This window comes from Meles meles, chromosome 1 (assembly GCF_922984935.1).
Source record: "Meles meles chromosome 1, mMelMel3.1 paternal haplotype, whole genome shotgun sequence".
Lineage (NCBI taxonomy): Eukaryota > Metazoa > Chordata > Mammalia > Carnivora > Mustelidae > Meles > Meles meles.
In genome coordinates, this window is record NC_060066.1 from 61,584,328 (window position 1) to 61,608,230 (window position 23,903).

Sequence of the window (23,903 nt, forward strand, 5' to 3'; positions counted from 1 at the left end):
TACTAGAAAGTAAACCTGTCATGTGACTGTATTCCAATTCTATCATATATGGGAGGTACATTTTACAGAGGAAAATATGGGGGCACAGGTAAATGAAAATTATATATTAAAAAACTAAAAATTTTCCTTTAACATATGAATACATAATTCTAAAAATAACAAATTAAAAATGTAATACTTTATTCAAAATAATTCACAAAAGTTTTTAAAAACTGGAAATGAAAACAAAATAAACTATCATTTGAAACTGGCCAGTCACTTCTCAGTCAGCTTTATTCCCTGTGGTCACTCTAAGAGCAGTGCTTTCTAACATTTCAGCATTCTGATAACAGTCTACCCAACTTTTAAAGATCAGCCTCCAGTAACCTAGCTTCTGATTTTAAAATTATGTTGAAAATTTTGGGGTTTTTACCTACTGAAAGTCTCTTCCTTTGACCTATTCCAAACATCCCTGTCATCATAACTATGGTCATATCCTTTAATGGGAAGACAGAGCTTCAAATAAATCTAGAAGCTGCAAACATCTTTTCTTATTCTGTTTGGGATCACACTTAATACTTCTTAATATCATAGCGGTCAAGTAGAGCCATAATGCCTGAGTTCAAGTTTGTACCATTTACTTCCTATGTGACTTTACACAAGAAAATTCTCTGTACTTGAATTTTCATTTCTGTATAATGAAGAGGATTAGTGATAGCTTCCTCAGAGGGTGGTTGTGAGAATATTTAATAAAAACACTGAAAACATTTCCTAGCTGAAGTGCTTGCTAAAGTAATAATAGTAAAAAAATTATTTGGTTTATATAAATAAATAATCATAATATAATTATTAAAATATAATATAAATACAATAATGTTTTAATTTAATTTAAATTTAAAGAGTAATCACTTAATAAAAGTTGTTATTGTTTTTTAATAATTCCCCAAACTATAGACTGTGACAAATTTTCATGACCCTCTTCATTATTTGCCTTAATTAATTTATTAAGTATGAAACTGTTAAATGCATGTCTAAATGCCAGAGATTCCTGATTCTGAAATATATATATGATTCTTCCATTAGTTATATATTTAAGTTTTTTTCTCTACACTTTAAAAAATCCTTGAGAGGCAGGGACTATGTCTGCTATCTCTTTTACACTGATTACATTCTAATCAATTCTAATCTCCTTATACACACTTAATGAGTAATGAATTAATGAATGAGTTAATGAGTAGATATATGACATTAAATAACAATAGAGATAGGTAAAATTCAATGTACAAGAACAGGTACTTTTCCCTTAAAGATAATATGATAGGGGAAAAAAAAGATAATATGGTAGGGTTTGGCTTACACAGACCAAGGAGTCTCTGGTCACACACACTAGCCCTTTAGCTTGACAGCCTGGGCTTGCAGTAAAGAACTGGTGGGAATTTATATTTACAAAGCTCAAAGAGGAAACAACCACTGAACAAGAATGGGTTACAGATCTAGAGCATGAAGATACTTATAGTATATAACTGAAAAATTTAAGACTGTGCTGCTCTATAAAGTCTATCTTATCACTTTGGGAGTAACAAGGTCATAAGCTCTTATCTTAAAAAATACTCTGAAAAATTACTGAACTTAAAAATAATCACTTATAATGCATGCTTACTCTTCTCTGAAAGCTTTGTGAAAGTAACAGGCATTGTGATTTTATGCAAAATCCACTTGAAGATATTAGCAAATCTCAAATAATAGTATATTCTGAAGTAAACAGAGTATCTTAACCTTATGTATTTACCCTAAAATATACATGAGATGTCCTATCAACTTTAAGGAATTTAGTCTCTAAGGGATAGCACATTTCAAATAACAAATTACTTCTTTATAATTACTCAAGGAAAAAAAAATGTATGAGGTTAGAATGAATAAATTTTGTAACTCTCCAAGATTTTACCAGTAATTCTGCTGCTTTCATAGTATGTACACACATATCCCAATCTCCCCAGAATACCATTTCAAAATGCCAGGTATAAATTCAAGAAAAAATATTTTTTCCATGCGTAATGAAGATTTTCCATAGATATACAGCCAGATATGCAAAAAGAACCTCGGCAGGTTATTATTCTGAGTTACCAAGAAATGTTACCGAAAGCATATCCTGCCACTGTGTTTTTTCTAGCTGTCTCACTTTTGTTACCATGCTGGAAACGAGAAGCGTGAGTTCATGCTCACAGTTGCTCCATGGTGTCAACAAGGAAACTTTAAAAGCCAAACAGCCAGGATTAGATAAGGTAATAATTTTCATTACTCCCATCTGAATATCTGATAATATTCATTATCCCTGGAAAGTTAAACTGTGGGATTTGGAGAAAAGTGAAACTGGAAATAGTTTAAAATGACACATGGATTGATTCTACTTAGAAAAACATCAGTGAGAAAGAAAAGACAGATGCTAGAATTCTCAAAGTGTCAGGCAATGGAGTTATTTTTTTGGAGTCGGTGTGTGTGTTTGTATCTGAGAGAGATTTGGAAGCACTATCCTGGAGAAGGAATGGTGAAGGTTAAAAGGAGGAAGAAAGCAAAGAGAACTGCCAACTGATTCACTCCTTTCTCCAAGAGTCTGTACTGTGCCAGAAAAGGAAAAAGAGTGCATTAGACAGAATTCTATTCATGGTAAACAACTGGTCTGAGCCTGACAGCAAGAGGGAGGGGATTATAGTATTTACTTCATGGAGGCATATTCATTCTTCTAGGTGAAGACAATACTTTTTATTCAGTGGAGAAAAAAAAAGTTATTTATATACTGTATCCTCAATATTCTCAGAAAGTCTACACAACCACACAAGGAAGCACATTATTTATGCCCTACATTAAAAACACCACCCCTAGCAGCAACTAAAAGTACATACATATACGTAATGGGCCACATTACTCAACTGTTTAAGTTTTGGTTTATTTAAGAATCAAGAATTCTTTAGTTTAGATGTCTATCAATCTAATTCATGTCTTATACGTAAGTTTTGGACAACTTTATATTTATTCACACACATACACTCTCTAAAGAGTGAAAAAAAGCAAAACTTTATTATATATATATGTACGTGTGTGTGTATTTATACACACACACACACACACACACACACACATTTTTTTTTAATGTTGCTCTCTTTTTCGAAAATCTTTCCTGGAGGTTATGCAGTTTTGACAAGTTGTCCTTTAGATTTTTGACCAGCACTTACATTTCTCTTGTCTTATGAATTGTAGTATCTCAGTTGATGAGTACTGATAAACATACCAAGAGACCACTGTCCCACACAATGCCACATATTTAGAAACAGTAACAAATTCCTACTTCTCTTCTGAGTTGAGCGTAAAAAATCAAATCCCAACAAAATCCAACAACCAGTGCAAAAACAGAAATGTGCAATGCTACTTAAAATATTGACATTATTGCATAACTTGATTAGAAGGAATGTTGAACCGGCATGAAATAAACCCAGTGTACACCTGAGCTCCCTACATTTTTCAGTGTAATCTTGTCTCTATGATTCTATCACTTGTGCAGTCATAAATGATGCATAAATGTCATGTTTGTGCATATTGCACACTGACAGTTTTTATGAATGAATACACAAAAATGCTCAGAATTCGAGAAAATGGATGGCAGCACACTATTTTGAAAATGGTCATTAAGCCTTGGAAGCAAATGATGAGGGAAATTGTCGGTGTCTTTTGGTGCCATTCAGGGCAATTGTATTCCCAAGTCCCCTAGCAGAGTGTGTTGGAAACAGCCATGAAGCTCTTTCCTTAGAGACTCGTTCTCCCTCTCAGGAACCTTGCTACAGAACGGAGAACGCGCACCGCTTCAAGGATAAAACGCATGCATGTCTCTGTGCTCCGAGCACTGTTCATACATCAGAGACATCACACTCCCTAAATCCGGTCCCACAAGTGTGTGCATGTGAGTGTGGCATTTACCAACAAATGAACAGAAGGCAACAAGAGCTCGTCTCCTAGAAATAACATTCCCCATCCCTTCCCAGGCAGGCTGCTCAGCACCTTCTCAGGGGCTAACACTGGAGTGCCTTCCCCACGGGGACGGAGCCGTACACGAACAACCCTCTCAGGGCTAAGTCAGCTTCAGCTTTGTGTGTAAGTCCACTCGGCGCCATATGGCAGTTTCCAATTCCTTTCGCAACTCAAGTCTGGCTAGGCTGCCCGCGATATTCATTCTTACAAGGAAGACCCCTTCGGGGAGCAGCAATGCCCCTTCACTTACCTAGCTCCCACAGACCCCGCTCAGCAGGCGGCACGGGCTCGGGCACCACAAAGGGTTGTGGGATTCCCCGCTCCCTCCGGGGCTCCTCTCCCTGCGACGGTCCCCTTCGCCAATGATCTGTCGCTGGAAATCCCCCTCCCCTCCACGGAGAGGAGGGTCTCCCCGGCTGGCTGGAGCTCCTGGCGTTTTTCCCCCTCTCCTCACATCCCTGACTCTGTTCACGGTCTCTAGCAGGAAAGCTCAAAGGAGAGGCGGCGCGAGGAAGCTAAGGTATCCTTAAAAAGAACAATAATCTTCATCGATCTTCGCCCCCTTCCCCACGCGGGCCCCCATCCCCCTGCCGCCGCCGCCGCCGCCGCCGCCCAGACCGGAGAGGGCTGGGATAGAAAAGGAAAAATCGAGCGGGGCTGAGCTCGCCGCGCGGAAGGAGCCGGGAAGGCGAGCCGCGCGGGCCGGAGAGTTGCCGCTCGCTCGGGCTGCCGGCGGAGAGGCGGCGGCGGTCGGCGGGGGCGGAGGGTGGTGGGTGCTTGGTGGGTGTGTGTCTGTGGCGGAGCCGGGGAGAGGCTGGGCGCGGGAGGCGAGGCAGGGCGCTCGGGGGCGCCGGGCCGGCGCGCACACCCGCCCGCGGCCACCCCGCCTCGCGCTCCGCCTCCTCCCGCGCTCCGCGCACCCGCGGGCTGGAGGGGCCGCCGCCGCCTCCTTCTCCTCCTCCTCCTCCCAGGCGCTCGCGGCTCTCGAGGTGGGCGGCGAGCCCGCGCGGCTGGGCTGAGCGGCCGGCCGGACACCGCCGGGGACGCCCCGGCTCGGCCTCGAGGGGCGGGAGCTGTGCGCTCGGCCTGGGACTGCGCCCCCGAGCCCAGGGCGCGGCCGGGGCGCGGGCTAGCTGGCGGGCGCCGCCCACACCTCGGCGGGCGCCTCCCTCTCCTCCGGCGCGCCCGCTGCTCCCTCGGGCCCCGGGCCCGGCTCCCCACCCACCTGCTTCCCCCTGTGACTCCCACTCGGCGGGGCAGGAGGGTCCGCATTTGGCGGGCGCCACGCACTGGGCGGCGGGGAAAGCCCGGGACGCCCCGCGTTTGAGCGCTGTGGTGGCTCCGCGGGATTCCCTGGGCCCGGGTGCTTCCAGCTGCTGGGCTCTCCCCACGCCCGCCCTGACGCGACCCTGACACGGGGCCCGCTACTTGACCCCGGGAACCTAGGGTGAGGGGAGATCGCTGCTGAGTGATGGGGCCCAGAGTATTTTCCCGGAGGAGTCAGGGCTAACCCAGAGCGCTATGGGATCTGACTTTCCTCCCAGTGCCTCCAGGTTCGTTCAGGGGCCCTAGCCCTCCCCCGTAATCCCTCTCTCCTGGGTTTGAGGGAAAAGCCGGGTGGGTTGGTGGCAGCCTTAACTCTTGCTGCCCACGGGGGCGCTATTCGTACTCTGGCTTGCTTTATTTTGCCCGCTCTCCCTGAGATCTGGAAAATTTGTGCCAAGTTCCTCCTTGGCGAGGCCGCCTGGTGGACACCCAGACCTTTCCCTACCTTCAGGGAGCGGTAAAGACAGGATGAACTTGAATACAAACATCACTGGACTCTCCAGTTCCTTGATCCGCCTGCTCCTTAACGGGCACAGTTAGAGGGGCTTTTAGGAAATCAAAGTAGCTTGAAACACCCTATAAAAAAGCATGTAGGCCATGATAGTATATTTAAAGCTGGGACTTCCTTCTGTGTTTCTTTAGGCCAAGAAGGATGGGTATTGAAGAGAGTCAAAATGCACTCAGTTTCAAATAGATCTCATTTGGTCCTTGCGTCTGTTTCAGTGGCCCTGAGGCATACTGGGAAGCACTATCATCTAGGGATCTCTACACCTTGATTTCTCGCCCTTCCATAGGCCTTACCTTGTGCTGGTGTTTAGGGAAGGATTTTTTTTTTTTTTTTTTTTTTTTTTTATATAGAAGTTGGCCCTTCACACGCCATCACCCTCCTCGCAGGACCTGTCCTGGTCCGTTGCTCTTCTTGAGGCTTCTCTAGTATGAACACTAGAAAGAGAAAGAGGACTTCCAGATTGCTAGAACTTTATCACCAACCCTGATCTATTTCCAAACTTCAGCTCCATCTAGATTTACAGGGACCTGCAGGATGTCCCCTCCTGCGCCTATGGTCTTTCCACCTTCCCATACATTTCACGTGCTTTCGGCAGATTGGTCTTCCCCAAGCACAGCCCTGACCATCTCATTTTCCTGATGGCAAAGTTTCCCTAGTTCCCCATTCCCTACTGGTGTCTGCCCACTTGTGCCCTTGCATGTGGACATCTCTCCTTCTAGGACACCCCTTTCCCCTTCTCACATCCAAAATCATCCCCCACTTCAAACTCTGCCTCCTCCAACTCTTCCCCTTTGATTTATAGCACGTTTGGAGCTATCTTTTTAAAGACATATGTCTTAAAAAAAGAGTATATGTCCTCCCCCTGTTCAGATCTTACTGTTTATTTTTTAATTTTTTTAAAGACTTTATGTATTTATTTGCCAGAGAGACAGAGGGCACGAGCAGGGGGAGCAGCAGGCAGAGTGAGAAGGAGAAGCCCTGACGTTGTACTTGATCCCAGGACCCTGGAGTCGACCTGAGCCGAAGGCAGATGCTTAACCAACTGAGCCACCCAGGTGTCCCCAGTCCTTCTGCTTAAGTAAGTTTCTCCAGGGTAGATTCCATATCCTTTTGTTTGCATTTCTTACATTTAACCCAAAGCCACATATGTAAGAGATACCTATTTATCCACTAAACATTTGTTTTGAAACTTCTCTCAGGCACTCTTTGTGAATAGAATTTATAAAATATTTTAAATTCACAAAAATCACTTAAGATTTACTTCAGGTATGCCTAAATTTAAGTGGTATACTCTTTCATAAATTTTAGAGATAGTGAAAATCCCCTTACTTTCTGGCCTTGCATCAACATTATGGTCATTGCAGTAAGAATTTACTAATTTGTTAATTTTTTTAATTCAAATTTTACTTTAAATTTCCATTAGAGTTTAGAAACCCAAATCCATTTTCCTATTAAATGATCGTTTGTCAAGAGATCAAATTATCTATTGGCTAAAAGACATTGCTACTGTCTCCATTTTGTGGAAGTAGGGCAATGGAGTAGCATATCCATCATGCCTGAATTGTGTCTACAAGCATGTAATGCTATGGAAAAACAGTCTTTGGAAATAAAATCTAATTCTGCTTGATAAATTACTCATGGCCCAAATAGGTTATGTGGAGAATCACCCGTAGTATACAGATTGTTTGGAATAGCTGAGTTCTCCATATGCACAGCTTGAGTTCTGGGTGGCTGCAACGACTCTTGTGTTGATTATCATCACGTGGTTCTACTGTCTTAGAATATACAGTTTTGTATTTTTTTCAGTTGTTCTCCAAAGCAAAAATGAAAATGATCTTGCTGAAAAATCAGACATGTTTTCACATTACTCCTTAAGCCATTTTTTTACATTTATTGATATTTATGGAAACCTTCCTTTTGTTTATATTTTAATTTCTCCGGTTTACCTTGAGTTTTGATGGAATTATATTAATAAGAAAGGGGATAAATGCTTTGTATGTCAAAATGCTTCCCTCATAATGCTTAGCAAAATAAATAATGTAAGTTTAACTTGCAATAGTTTTACGCACATCAACTGATAAAATGTAGATGAAGTGTTTCCTCATACATCATGAGCATAATAGATTTTTGGTAATTTGTTGTTATTCTTGTTGTTGAATAAAGCATTTGAAAATGTTTACTATAACCTGAATAACATCATTACTGACTACACTTTAATGTTTCAAGTTGGAGTTTCATTGGTGAATTGACTTGCAGAGAGAACCTGTATAGATTAAAGTAGTAAAGGCTCAAGGATGAACGTATTTTAAAATGTTAAAAGCATAAGGCTAAGAATTTATGGTTTGGGGGACTGAACAGTTAAAGTTGGATTTAAGATATTGTAGAAGGCCAAATGGAAAGAAATGTATGATATATTGAGTAAAACCAAAATAAAAAAGTTCTAAAAGAACAATATTTAAATATGATGCCAAACCCCATTAAAGGGGAAAATTTACAAACATTTTTGTAAATGTGATGTGTGTGTGTGTGTTTTCTGGGAGGATATACATTAACAAGCTAAAGAAATTATCTTGAAGAGTTTGAGAGGCAGGTTTTATTTTATTTGTTATAACCTGATTATACCAAAAGATAGATGAATAGTAATCTTATTTAAGCATCAGCACCATGAGGATACTAGATTTTTATTCAGAAATCAAATAAATTGAAACTATACTTTTAAAAAATAAGGCCTAATACTACTTGTGGTGCTTATCATACAAGAAAGCAACCACTGAGGAATAATTGGAATTTACCACATTCTTAGACCCGATATGCTTTCTTCTGCCCTTCTAAAGGAGAATGTAGAAAAGCTGGGATGATTTAGAGCAACTCAGAATCTTAGCAGCCACTGAAATCCTACCCTTGCACATTGCAGTGAAGGCTTGAAAAATAAATGAGCTGTCTGTGTGTTCTTCATTGAGGAGATAAGTACTATCTCATTGATTCTTTTGAATTTAGTTGAGACAGATTTGGCTGTCCTTTGAAGATTTAAAGTGAGAGATAAGCTCTAGACTGACTGAATTTGTATTTTTTTAACAGTTCTTGTACTGAGCCTGAACTTTTTGAAAGATGCCAGATGCTTAAACACAACATTTCTCTGCCATATAGTAGCACGAATGTAAGCACTGTGTTTGCATCCATCCTTAGTGATACTTCCAAACATTACGAGTCTAGAACTCAGTTTCTTTGTGGGAATCTAAGAGCCTTAGGATGAGGGGTTTCTGAGACCAATGAACTGCAAATTTCAAAAATATGCTACATAAGATCTGAAATGTAACTGTTATTCTGGGACATGATGAAACAAGATTTGGATTCCTAGTTAGATCTTTGTCCTATGTCTGTTTTGTATTTGTGCTGTATAATAATATCAAGTAAGTTTTACCAAGACATTTACTACATGGCAGGCACTGGGCTAGATTCTTTACAGGTATATGCTCATTTACACTTTATAATAGTTCTTTGAGGTAGGTCCCATCCTTATTATTCTATTTAATAAAGGAAGTAAGTGAACTAGAGAGAATTTAAATTATTTGCCTAAGCTCACACTGTCAGAACTGGAATTTGACTGAGGCAGGTGACCTTAAAATTTTAGACTATTTTCCCTCTACCTCACCCCAAATTGATACTACCTTTCTGCCTGTTTCACTAGGCTGTCTCGGGTTCATGTGGGAAAATATCGAATAAAATATTATTTTTAATTTTCAGGATGGAAATCTGGTTAACATAAATGTGGGAGCTGCCAACCACGATCTACCTAAAGAAAAGAAAAGGAAAGAGAAGAAAAAATGCATTCCTGGACCTAAAGGGGGATGGAGGTAGGATATACACCTTCTGTTTACCCAGTAGATAGATTGATGCTGCTCCATCCACACCACTCACTAGCTGTCTGAATGATGTTTGTCTGAGATTTGACCTGACAAGACTGGATATGTCTAGGATGAATCATGTGGCCATGGACTATGATAAAGGCTTTCGGGCTTACATACGGAAGGCACCTGTGTGAATCGCAATCCACCCAAAATGAGTAAACAGCTCCACTTTGTGAACATAACACCAGCGTGGCAGATCAGAAAGCATCTGGGGCTCTTAGTATAATCTAGGTTTGGGATAAGTAAGAAATGGATTAATCTCCAGTAGTATAGGAAGAATAACCAGTCACACTTGGAAAAGAGCCCTCTTTGCATTTACGAGGGCATTATTCTCAGCCCCAGACTTCACATCATTATAAGCAAAAAGTGGATATAATGATGTAAGATGTCTTTTATGGTGAGGCAAGAATCTTGACTGTCAGAAGCTGAGATCACAACCACGACAAGCAAAATTAAATGCGTGACCCACAGTCTTTTCTGAGAAAATTTCTGTGTAGATCTAGGACTCGACAAAGCAATTGGATTTAAATTGTGGTAGATATGCTAACAGTGCCTTTGTTCCCTTCTGAGAAGAAAGTCTGAGTTGACAGTACGTTCAAAGGAGACATACTTCCAATAGGGCCATGATTTCTCAGAATGACAAAAAAGTATGCTGCCGTATTTCTTGGTCTTCCCAGTAATTGGCATTCTTGAACCTTTAAAACCTTTTTTGCAGTATCAAGCAGAAATATTAATCATTCCTAGGATCTGTATCCTTAAAAGTATCATTTCTCACTACTAATTAAGGCCATGCTTTAATGTTTTCTTCTAAATAAAATAGATAATGGTAATAAATGTAAAATCAGAGCTTTTTAAAAGAACCCTAACATTATATATTCACTAAAATTATATCAAGAATTTAACATAGTAATTATTGAAAAACATTAAGTATTAAAATAAATAGATATAACTAGTGAAAATTAATAGACACTTATGAGAAGGAATACAAACTCAAATATTAGCATATTTTCATTAAAATATAGAAATGGAAGAATGATCTTTTTTCAATAACTCTAACCTTTAGGTTGCTTAATTACCAGCAAATTGTCAGTTTATGGAATTGAATATACATGCTAATTATGACACATATTCATTATCTTAGTTCATATAATATGTATTATTATGCCAAATATATAATTTGAAGTTAAATATTGCCAGTGTGTATTTTACATGTTTGGTTCTATTTATTAATCTAGTAGTTTTCAATGAAAAAAATGAAGACTTGTTTCAGCAAACACGGTATGTTTTGGAACATGAGAACAAGTGATTTTGACTGGAATTTATTTATTTATTTATTTATTTATTTAAAGATTTTATTTATTTATTTATTTGACAGAGAGAAATCACAAGAGAAGCAGGCAGAGAGAGAGGAAGGGAAGCAGGCTCTCCGCTGAGCAGAGAGCCCGATGTGTGACTCGATCCCAGGACCCTGAGATCATGACCTAAACTGAAGGCAGAGGCTTAATTAACCCACTGAGCCACCCAGGCGCCCTTGACTGGAATTTAGAATTCAGAAACAAAAATTTTGAAACGACAACGTCTTACACCCCCAGTCATCACTTCTACTCTGTGCATAACGAAACCAGACCCAAGTAGGTTTTAGCATTTGTCGTATTTCGTATTTGATTTAGCTAATCACATTGCTCACAGTGATAGTCACACATGGGAGAGGAGATGGAAATTCAAACATGGAAATTCAGCCTGTTAAATCAGTCTAACTGGCACAAAAGCAATTTAATTGGACTTTCTGCTCCTGCTATCAAATGAGCCCCCCACCGCCCTAGCTGTTGCTGAGTTCACCTAGCACTGCGTTGACAGACATGTTGGCTTCATTAAGGAAGAAAATCTTCATGATCTTTGAGTTAGTCATGACTCATTCCATCAAATCCCTTTCCCCCACATAAGAAAGTGAGGGCAAAGAAAACTAACCTCTCCCAAGAACAGCAACAAAAACCAAAACTGCATGTCTTCTGTGGTTAATGCTGATTGGAGTAGCAGGATAAAATCTCACCTGCATTAGAGAACCTCTCTTGATTCCTCTTATTTTCCTCTAAAATTAGTCCCTGATACTAGCTGTGGGTGTGCCTCACTGGTACCAGGTGGGGTTAGCTAGTTAGAGTACACACAAAGAGGAGTGTGGCCTTCTCTTAGACTGCTTTGGAAATTACCAAATGCAATCATTGTGACAACTGCCTTTGATAACAAGAGACACACCAAAAAATCTAGCATAAGGCCCATCATATTCTCTTTACAGATTTCATTACTTTAAACATTTCCAATTCCACTATTCCCAGGAGAAAGCTTGAAAGTTCATCATTTTGCACAAAATTCATTTGAAGTATTTAAGGGCACCCTATAGGATATCATGAAGTAATTGAAAAGAGCGTGTTTCTATCTACTACATAAAATGAAATTTACCTATTGTGAATGACAAGCTCAAGAGAGCTTGTTCCCAGGCATAAGACTTTCAATATGGTGTAAGGTTATTGGCTTATGTAATTCTCTATGTTGCCTATGGCAATTGGCAATAATTATAGAACTAGAGGTTAACATACACATACACACAGACACAGACAGCACACACACACACACACACACACACTTAAAAAAGCCAAGTGGATAAATTGAATTAGCTGAACTGTGAATGCTGAGGAAGGAAGACACACTTTGCTATCTCTTTACAAACTCTCCAGTTTACTCCCTGAAGCATGAGATTTGAGTGCCCATAGACAATATTATTGTTTGGCTTGCAGAACTGTGAAGTACTGCTGGCATCCCTATTTGATAAATGTGCCTGTTGACATTTAAATAACTCTGTTAAGATTTGACCTGGAAAATTACAGTCCACTCTGTACACTTTATACCAGAAGAATGTGGCCAGATGAGGGAATTTGGAAAAGAGGAACACAAATGATTAAAGAGGAAAATAGGAAGAGGAACATTTAAATGGTACTACTAGAGTGAACGATGAGGAAACAGAGATAGAGAAATCTTGTGTCTTAAGAATGATCACATAAGTACGAATGGAGGTAATGTTGAGATAATGATCAGTGACTTAAATATAATTGAAGAGTGAGGTTAAAGATAGCTCCACTATTTTTAAAATTAAAATAAAATAAAATAAAAAAAGAAGTCACCAATATAAAAAAAAATCTCATTTTACAGCATGGGGAAAGTTCTTCTCAAAGTATTTAGTAAGCCCCTCTTTAAAACAAAAAAGTGAAACAAAAAAAGATACTTAGACTTAAAGGATGTAACATGTTCATGACAAAGAGTTACTTTTCTCACACTCTTAAGAAAATAAAAGTACATTAGAGCTTTTTTTCCTAATAAAACGCACTAAGGCAATGGGCACCTAAGAACCATGAGACTTTCTTTGATCATTTATTTTATTTATTTTTTATTTCTGTAAAAAAGAGTGAGGAAGGGCAGAGGGAGAGGGAGAGAGAGAATCTTAAGTAGGCTCCATGCCCAGCATCTAGCCAGCCTCGCCGGGTTCCATCTCACTACCCTGAGATCATGACCTGAACTGAAATCAAGAGTTGGACACTTAATCAACTGAACCACCCAGGTGCCCCTCTTTGATCATTTAAATAATAAGGCACGTTATATATTTTGGAGACCATTTTTATGCTGAAAATATGTATTATATCAAGTAATAAACATTGACTTTATTAAGTATTTGGACTGCCTGTTTCATTGCTATATTCCAAAATTATTTATGATTTGGAGAATTAAAATTCTAGTAAGTCTCCTGTGTAAATGAAAACTTACTTGACTATCTCAGAGTAAATGATTTCTGTACAAAGTCATTCATTTTTTTCCTTAAGAAATGTGTGGATTTCACAAAGTTTTCAGCGTTCGAATTGGATATCCCTTCTTTATTTCCTTCACACTGTTGCACTTTTTGAACAATTTTATATTCATCACAGCTAGAGGAACAGTTTTAGTAGCTAAAAATGTGTAATAATTTCCACCACAAGTGGGGTTACCCCAGAATCAAAGTTGACCACATCCTCCTCCCTATGCTTCCACCTTTTCCTCCTGCCGTGACCAGTGGTATCCGTAAGACTTTCGTCCATATGCAGATGACTGCTAAAGCCACATTTTCCAATCTGTTATCATTGCAATTAGTGTTTCATTTCCAACTGTGCATTGGATTTTCTCACTTAGATATTCTGCCATTATTTCAAATTAATTCGTCTGAAATCGTTCTTCCCCTGATCACCATGCCTGACCACTGTTCTTTCCACGGTCTGCATCAGAGCTTTGGCAGCCATCTTGAACTCATGGCTTGCTCCCTCCCACATTCAGTTACTTAACCAAGTATTATGAATTTTCTTTCATAATGACTTCTCACCCAACCTTGAATGAGCACACACACAGCCTCACGCTCTGCCCCATTTCCACAGTTCCCTCCAGTATGAATATTTTCCCACTCTCACCTTCTCCAAACACTACTATCAACCTGGTTTCAAAAATCTCTCCCTGCTGCCTGTGAAATAAATGTCCAGTCCCTAAGCTTGAGGTTCAAACCTTTCCATCATTTGACTCTACTTCATGGTGCCCCCTCATTCCCCACACTCATTCCTTTAGTGACTTTCTCTGAGAGATTCGGCCTTGCCCAGTTCACTCTTCCAACCACACCATGTTCTTATCTTGAAATACCCTCTCTGTCCTTCTCCATCTTACTTAAATCCCACTTACTCCCTGAAGTAACTTTTTGACTACTGTAAGCAGGAGAGCTTCTGTTCTCTCCTAAACTATACCACATTATCTGCTACTCTTTTTTCCTAGAGAATGGTAGCATTTAGAATAGGCATACTTTCATCTATCATATATTACACTGGATTTCTAATGTAATATGTGTATTAAATGCTATTTCACAATTACTTTTCAAAGAGAGTTTCAGGGGACATCTGCTTCTCTAATTAGATGATAAGCAACTTGAGAGAAGGTTGATAAAGAAAAAATTGAGAATCACTAGCTTTGAAATTACAATAACCTAAAAAGTTCAAAACAATCCCAGGACATCGTCATGAGAATGGGGAAGTTACCTAGCTTCCCTAAGCTTCAGGTTTCTTGTTTGCAAAAAGGAAGAGAATATAACTATCTTGAAAGTATATTAAAGGTTAATTAAGATAATATTACGTAAAGATGGCAACCACAGAAGTAATGTAAGTTACTCTCAGTAAATGTAAGTTTTTCTTTTCCCTTTGTGTTCTCTGAGTAGCTTACTCACAGTGGGGACTTGGTCAAAATTTTTGTAACAATTTAAAGTTTTTAACATTTCTTAGGAAAAAAGTTGCTAGACCAAAAGTGCATGCAAGATGATAGAGAGTAATAAGGTTAACAACCTTACTTTCTGGTGCAACCCTGAGGAGAGTGTGGATTGTCAGGCTATGGACTGTTTTCCTCACTTAATCTGAAATATGAGACGCTGAAACACTTGACCTGAGAGTCCTGTGAACTATTGCTCTCTTTCTAACCTGCCCTCCTAGTAATATGTGGGTAAGAACCATGGGGAAGAAGAGGTGCTAGATATTTGTAAAAGCATGCACTTGGTTTCAGAAGGCTGGGTTAAATTTCTGGTCTTGACAGTCAGTAGTTTTGTGACCTTAGGCAAATCCCTTTACCTTTCTGAGCTTCTGTTTCCTTACCTGTAAAATAAGACTAATAATTTTCTTCTCATGGAATTTCTTTGAAGATCAAATGTGATTAAATATATAAAATAGAATTCATAAGATATGAAGTGCCACATGAATATAAAATGTTAAAAGTGACATATGTGTCCTGTTTCTTAGATGATAGTATTCTTTACTATATACACTATATAGTGTGAGATACACTATATGGTTTACAAGTCTCCACACACACACACAAAATAAGATGATAGTATTCTTTACTATATACACTATGTAGTGTGAGATACACTATATAGTTTACAAGTCTCCACACACACACACAAAATAAGATGCAGGTCTATGTTTATGGTGGGACAGGAATTTAACAACTAAGTAATGGTGGGGTGAATTCCCATTTCCAAGGAGGGCTATAGGTACAAAGAAAATAACAGTATCAAATGCAGTGAACCCTGTAGGATGGATGCATTTAACTGCTAGTTGTCCCTTTTTCTTTCTTTGGTCTCAGTGCTGCCAGATTTCAAAAGCAGATGGAAATGCCATAAAACAAAATAATGTAATTTGACCGCTTACTAAATGTATAAGACAACATTGACCACTGGAAAAAAGTAATAGCATTACATCAAATGAAACTAAATCCAGACAGCAGAAAATTCAATAGGCTGTTGCAGAACAAAAGCATGCATTGCACTTGGAGCCCAAAGGACCAACGGGGTAATGGTATTGAGGAGGCCCCCAGGTGGAGACATTGCTGTGTTTCTGTATTCAGAAATGGGAATATACCCTGTGAGATGCAAAGGTAATTAGGCCCTACACCTTATATGGCTTTATGGAGCAAAGATAATTCAATTCAAATTCAGAAATCAACAATCTGAAAATACCCACAAATTGTAAACAGAATTAAGGAATAAGTCATAATCAGTAATATTATGTTTCTTGGTATCATTTAGTGGCATTCATCATTGACTTTCTGGTTGCAGAAAAAAAGATTATGTTTCTTTGGTAACGATAAGTAATACAAAAGCAGTATTATATAAATAAATAAGCTTATAAGTTTCTGGATTGGAATGTCGATAAAGTATACAAGATACTTAGAAGACAACTCAGCTAAGTTAATATCACTAGCCTTTTACTGAAAATGAACTCAGAGCATAAGGACATAAAAAAAGTTTACTCAAAAGTCTAGCTTTGATTTTATAGTTTAATTATTTCTGGTTTGTATTTAAGCCTTCAGGCTTGACAGTCTTCCCATTTAAGATAAAAAAAAAAGAAAAATCAAAATACATATTACTTTTAATTAAATTTCTGGTATCAAAAGATATTGCACAGTTTCCATTGATAAAATCAGCCCCAACAGTGCTTTTGTCTTTTCAGTCAATGATTAGTTTCATGGTGTTTCGTGCTTTTTTTTTTTTATATTAGGATCTATAGTGCTTGATTAGGCTGTAGGATTTCACTACTTCTAAGTTACAACCGTATAAAAAGAAACAAGTACCCATACAGGATTCAAACTCTTTGTTGGAATACCTATGGAAAATCTTTTCTTGATAATGTGGTAGGCTTGGTTACTTAGTTGCAGAACTCTGAAGTTTGTGAGAATGAGTTGTTTTTAAATACCATAACCAATCTTTGGATTTCTTAAAGATCAGATGCCTATAACTTAAGTTTGAAGCTTTATATGTAATTTTTTTTTAAGATTTTATTTATTTATTTGATAGAGAGAGATCACAAGTAGGCAGAGAGGCAAGCGGGGTGGAGGGAGGGGAGCAAACTCCCTGCGGAGCAGAGAGCCTGATGTGAGACTTGATCCCAGGACCCTGAGATCATGACCTGAGCTGAAGGCAGAGACTTAACCCACTGAGCCACCCAGGTGCCCCTTTATCTGTAATTTAAAACATCAACAAGGCACCTGGGTGGCTCAGTCCTTAAGCATCTGCCTTTGGCTCAGTTCATGATCCCAGGGTCCTGGGATCCAGGGGCTCCCTGCTCAGCGGGAAGTCTGCTTCTCCCTTTCCCTCTTCCCCCGCTTGTGTTCCCTCTCTCACTGTCTTTCTGTCAAATAAATAAAATCTTAAAAATAAATAAATAAAACATCAGGAAAAAGGCCATCTTGAAATTCTTAGGTCTTCCACAGGTATGTCTTATTTTAAGAGCACATGCCAAATGTCCAAGAACTTTTGAGAGAAATGAAACAAGAATCAGGTTGTCGTTAGACTTCTTACTGGCAAGAAGTCTTCAGATTTCTGAATAAAAACTATTTTAAACCTAGAATTCTATACTTGGCTAAATTATCAATAAAATCTGAAGGAAAGTTAAAAAGATTTTTAGATTTTTAAGAAGTCAAAATATTGGGGCGCCTGGGTGGCTCAGTGGGTTAAGCCTCTGCCTTCAGCTCAGGTCATGATCTCAGGGTCCTGGGATCGAGCCCCGTATCGGGCTCTCTGCTTGGCAGGGAGCCTGCTTCCTCCCCTCTCTGGCTGCTGCTCTGCCTACTTGTAATCTCTCTCTCTCTCTCTCTCTGTAAAAAAGAAAAAAAAAAAAGAAGTCAAAATATTTTCTTTTCATTTATTATTTTAAAATATTCTAAGTAGCTTATTTTATTTTTTCCATATAATTGTAATTGCTTATCATGGTAAAATAAACATAATATACAATTTATGATTTTAACCATTTTTTAAAAGATTTTATTTATTTATTTGACAGAGAGAGAGAATACAAGCAGGCAGAGCAGCAGACAGAGGGAGAGAGAGAAGCAGGGTCCCCACGGAGCAGGGAGCCCAATGTGGGGTCAATCCCAGGACCCTGGGATCATGACCTGAGCTGAAGGCAACTGCTTAACTGACTGAGCCACCCAAGCGCCCTTGATTTTAACCATTGTTAAGTGTATAGTTAAGTGGCATTAAGTACATTCAGTTGTTCGCAACCATCACTATTATTCATCTCTAGAACTTTTTCATCATCCCAAACTGAAACTCTCTAACATTAAGCAGCAAATACACATTGCTCCCTTCCCTCAGACCCTGATAACTACTATTCAACTTTCTACCTTTATGAATTAGACTATTCCAGGTACCTCATAGAGGAATCATACAATATTTGACCTTTGTTTTTGGTTTATGTCATTTGTTTTCAAGGCCCATCCCTGTTGTAGCATGTATCAAAATGTCATCTCTTCAAAAAAAAAAAAAAGTCATCTCTTCAATGGCTGAATAATGCTCCATTGTATGTATATATCACATTTTGTTTATCCATTCATCTGTCAATGGAAGTTTGAATTATTTCTACCTTTTGGCTATTGTGAATAATACTGCCGTGAACATTGGTGTACAAATACCTATTTGAGTCCCTGATTTAAATTCTTTTGAATAATATCCAGAAGTGGAATTTCTGGTATATGTTTAATTTTCTTAAGGAGCTGTCATACTGTTTTGCACAGCAGCTGCACTGTTTTACATTCCCACCAGCAACGCACAAGCATTCCAGTTTCTCTACATCCTCACCAGCACGTGTTACTTTTGGATTTGTTTGTTTGTAATAACCATCCTAGGGTATGAAGTGGTATCACATTGTGGTTTTGATTTTCATTAATACTTAGTGATGTTAAGCATCTTTTCCTGTGTTTATTGAGCGTTTATATATTTTCTTTAAAGAACTGCCTATTCAAATTCTTTGCCTATTTTTTCTCCAGTTTGGAATATAAGGTTTTATTGTAACTCTTTGGTTTTGTCTATTTTTTTTTTCTTTTGCCTATTTTTTTTAAAGATTTTATTTATTTATTTGACAGACAGAGATCACAAGTAGGCAGAGAGGCAGGCAGAGAGATAGAGGAAGGGAAGTAGGCTCTCCACTGAGCAGAGAGCCCGATGCGGGGCTCGATCCCAGGATGCTGGGATCATGACCTGAACCAAAGGCAGAGGCTTTAACCCACTGAGCCACCCAGGTGCCCCTCTTTTGCCTATTTTTTAATTGGGTTGTTTTTGTTGTTGAGTTGTAGGAGTTCCTTATGTATTATGGATATTAATACCTTATCAGATGGTTTGTAAATATTTTCTCCAATTGTGTGGGTTGCCTTTCCAATCTGTTGATCGGGCTCTTTGATATTTTAAAGCTTTTGATTTTGATGATGTCTATTAATTTTTTGCCTATATTTTTGATGTCTTTCCAAGTTCAATGTGATGAAGATTTCCTTGTATGTTTACTTCTAAGAATTTAATAGTTTTAGCTCTTATGTTTAGGCCTTTGATTCATTTTGATCCAGTAATTTTTGCATGTAATATAACGTAAGGGTCCAACTTCATTTTTAGTATCGAATATCCAGTTTTCCTGGTACTATTGGTTAAAAAGACTATCTTTTTCCATTGAGTGATCTTGACACCCTTGTTAAAAATAATTTGACCATGTATGTGAGGGTTTGTTTGGGGCTCTCTCTTCTATCCCATTGGTCTGTGTCTGTTTTTTATAATGCTCACCAATTTTTAAAGTGATTTATAGAAGTGTTCCAACTAAACCAAGAAAAAAGACAAGGTGGGTTTTAGGAGATAGAACTGCCAAACCAGAAGATCAATGGTATGTAATCCCTAAATCACAGTCTTACTGAGACATAAAGAGTAACTAGTCCAAATATGAGTAAGGGACCAAGGTTTCCCAATCCAAACTTGGAAAGAGAAGGAGATTTAATTGATTAAAGAGAATGAGAGTTTTGACAAGCTTGGCGATATGGTAAAGACATGTGGTGGATTAGAAAAAGGAGAATCCATTTGAACCTGACTATAGGAATGTTTCCTTTGAATGGCACAGTGCTCATGACATTGGATCTGTATAAAAAAATATAATCCAGTCATACAAGTTGGCTCTACAGGAAACAAAATTTACATATTCATAATACTGTAAATTTTAAATTGTTCATTGAACTTTCAATTACAAAAATTAACTCATGGACAAATCAGAGACTTAATTGTACTACAAGAAAGAATGTAAAGGTTATCCATCTTTATAACATAAAAGATATGAAATAAGAAGATGGGTTGGAGTTGAAGAGATGGATAGAAAACTGGTGTATTGGTGTCTTGATCATTTATAGTGGAGGTCAAGAGACTGATGGCTGTGGTTGTTGGGTTAGGAAGTGGAGATTTAATAAGTTTTTTACAATTACAGAGGCATCCAGTAGAAGAAGTGTTAATAGTGATAAATGATGGGGAGGTAAGGAAAAGGGGAAGGTGAAGTAGGGAGATATATGTGAGATAAACCCTCATCTATCAGTAGGATGTCAGTAGACACTGTCTAAAACTATTATGAAAACAAACTCTAATGAGGAATGAGTACTAGTGAGCAAGTTAAGAGATTGTTGAGGCATCACAAAGGAACTAGAAGCAAACATTTTTAAGGGTTGTGTCTAAAGAGCAAACTGGTGGGTTGGAAAGATACAGCGCAGACTCCTCAGTCTATTTGACTTTGCAACCACAGGCATATTTTTGTTTTGACATTGTAAAGTGAAATACAAAGTGCAATGACAAAAAGAAATTGTGAAATCAGATTAGAATTCATAAATCAGAATAATTTGGGGTACTGATTTGATTACAAAATATTACTCAATTTACTAGGGATTCAGTGATGGACATCTTTTAAATACTGAGGGTGCCATCTGCATTTCATCATTAGTCCTGGATCATAAACTGCTTGATAAAGAAGGTCTTCAAGCTAGAAAATAAGAGAAGTAGAGCTATTAAATATTCATCTTAAAGTGTGTCTGAAATGAAAATGTAAATCATTTGCTTAAATGTTTTTCTTGAAAAATTCAATTCATAAATAACTGATTTATAAAGTAAAGGCAATTTAAAATGCTGATATTATGTCTGTGTCTATAAACAGCAAAACTTCACTAATCCAGATCTCAAGTATCTGACCCCTTAATCTATCCTTGGAAAACATACAAGAATCAGGATGTAAATTACAAACCTCTTAAAAGATAAAACCTCCGTAGTATCCCAAATATATGAAGAACTTATAATACTCAACACCCCAAAAATGAGTAATCCAATTAAAAATAGGAAGAAGACCATAGGAATAGACAATTTTTCAATGGAGACATACAGATGGCCAACAGACACATGAAAAGTTCCTCAACATCACTCATCATCAGGGAAAGACAAAACAAAACCATAATGAGATATCACCTCATACTAGTCTGAATATCTAAAGTCAACAACACAGGAAACAACAGGTGTTGGTGAGGATGTGGAGAAAGGGGAACCCTCTTGCACTCTCTTGCACTGTTGGTGGGAACGCAAACTGATGCAGCCACTCTGGAAAACAGTATGGAGGTTCCTCAAAAAGTTAAAAATAGAACTACCCTAAGATCCAGCAATCACACTACTGGGTATTTACCCAAAGAATACAAAAATACTAACTCAAAGAGATACATGCACCTCAATGTTTATAGCAGCGTTAACTACAATAGCCAAATTATGGAAACATATATATCTAGAGATATAGATATATAAATATATAATGAAATATTAGTCAGCCATCAAAAGGAATGGAATCTTCCCATTTGCAACAACATGGATGGAGCTAGAGAGCATTATGCTAAATGGAATAAGTCAGTCAGAGAAAGAAAAATACCATATGATTTCACTCATATGAGGAATTTAAGAAACAAAAAAAAATGAGCAAAGGGGGACATAAAGAGAAAGAGGCAAACAAAGAAACAGACTCTTAACTATAGAGAACAAAGTGATGGTTACCAGAAGGCAGGTGGGGGTGGGGATTAAGGAGTGCATGTATGTGGTGAACACTGGGTGATGTATGGAAGCGTTGAATCACTGTATTATGCATCTGAAACTAAAATTACACTGTATATTAACTAACTGGAATTTAAGTAAAAACTTTTAAACTTCCACATCTCAGTATCTACCAAGACAGCTGCTCCTGCTCCTCCTCTCGGATATATTAATAGATACTGACATCAGTGTATACACACAATCCCAAATTTGGGGGAGGAGTACCCAATCTCCATGTACAGAGTTTTTTAGTAAGTAGGCAGAAAAAGGAATATAATAGGAGGTTCTTCACAGCATAAAGAATGAGTTTGAAAAGCAAGGGAAGAGACATTTAAAAAAAAAAAACCTCAAGCGATAAAGTAAGCACAAAAGCTTTAAGAAAAAATAGCACTTGGAAGCCATTTAGTTTGCTAACAAACTGCCCCACATCCCAGAAACCCCAGAGAGCTGGTGGAGCTTCAGAATTGCTATCATGAATGACAGACCGCTACCTATACGTAGATGACTTTCAAGAATGGATTTCTAACAGACCATTCTTCTGCACTCTGGACATACATATTCAACTATGTGCTGGATGTCTCCAGCTGGATAATCTAAAGGCACTTCCAACTTCTCTTCCTCATTCTCTTCTGGAAGCTACAACTCGTCCTGATTTCCTGTCTCAGTGGCATGACTCCTGTGCACTAATCTACACTGTTCATATCTTATGGATTTTATACACAGTTTCTTCTACCTGTGTTGTCTTCCTTTTGCACAGATCCCAAGCTGTGGGAAATGCCTAGCCAATACCTACTCATTTTCAAGACCCAATAGTGGAAGCATCAACTTGCTGGATTAAGGTTTCCTATCCTTTCTGGGTCTCAAAAGGCGGCTCATTGCACTCTGTGTAGACAGACATTTCTTGCAGTGTTTGTAGCATGTTATCACTAAGTCTCTGTACTAGATGGTATGCTCCTTGAAGGTACAAACTGTATCTTTTTTTTAAAGACTTACTTATTTGAGAGAGAGAGAGTGTAAACAGGTTAAGGGGCAAAGAAAGGGAGAGAGAGAAACTTCAAGCAGATTACCCACTGAGTATGGAGTCTGTTGTGGGGCTTGATATCGGGCTGTATCCCAGGACCCTGAGATCATGACCCGAACCCAAACCAAGAGTCTGAGGCTTAACCAACTGAGCCACTCAGGTACCCCCAGTCTGTACCTTAATTACCATTGGTGCTTAGTTCCATACCCTCACTATCTCCTCTATAATAGTGTTTACTGAGCAAATGAGTGAGTTATATAGAAGTTATGAAGTTATTTTTAATGAGAGCAAAGAATGGTAATAGGCAGTTCTCAAAGAAGAAAACACAAATGTCCGATGAACATACAAAAGATGTTCAGATTTGTACCTTGTTAGGGAAATGCAAAAAAAAAAACCCAAAAAACAATAATTTTGAATGCCAAAGATGGAAAATATTGATAGTTTCTGGGCTGGCCAGGATACATGAATTTGGCATTCTCAAAGAAAATTGTGGGGCTATAAAATATTATAGCTATTATTGCAAGCAATTTCATAATAATTATGAAAATATTAAGTGTATATATTCTTTAACCCCAAAGTCTCACTTCTGGGAATATATCTGACAAAAATAAGAGGGTAGCAACTTATTAGAGAATTGTTTTACTAGCAATTTTTCCCCAAACAAACAACAAACAGACCAAC

The 23,903-nt window shown here is 38.4% G+C and overlaps 1 protein-coding gene across 1 annotated transcript in view; it reads right to left on the bottom strand.

Moving 5' to 3' along the window:
• KCNB2 (potassium voltage-gated channel subfamily B member 2) overlaps positions 1-4,962 on the bottom strand; it is a 393,955-nt gene extending 388,993 nt beyond the window's left edge. Inside the window, exon 1 of the mRNA XM_045996346.1 lies at positions 4,250-4,962. The gene's annotated coding sequence lies outside the window, so the exon portion shown is untranslated. The remainder of the gene's footprint in view (positions 1-4,249) is intronic.
• Positions 4,963-23,903: the final 18,941 nt, after the last annotated feature.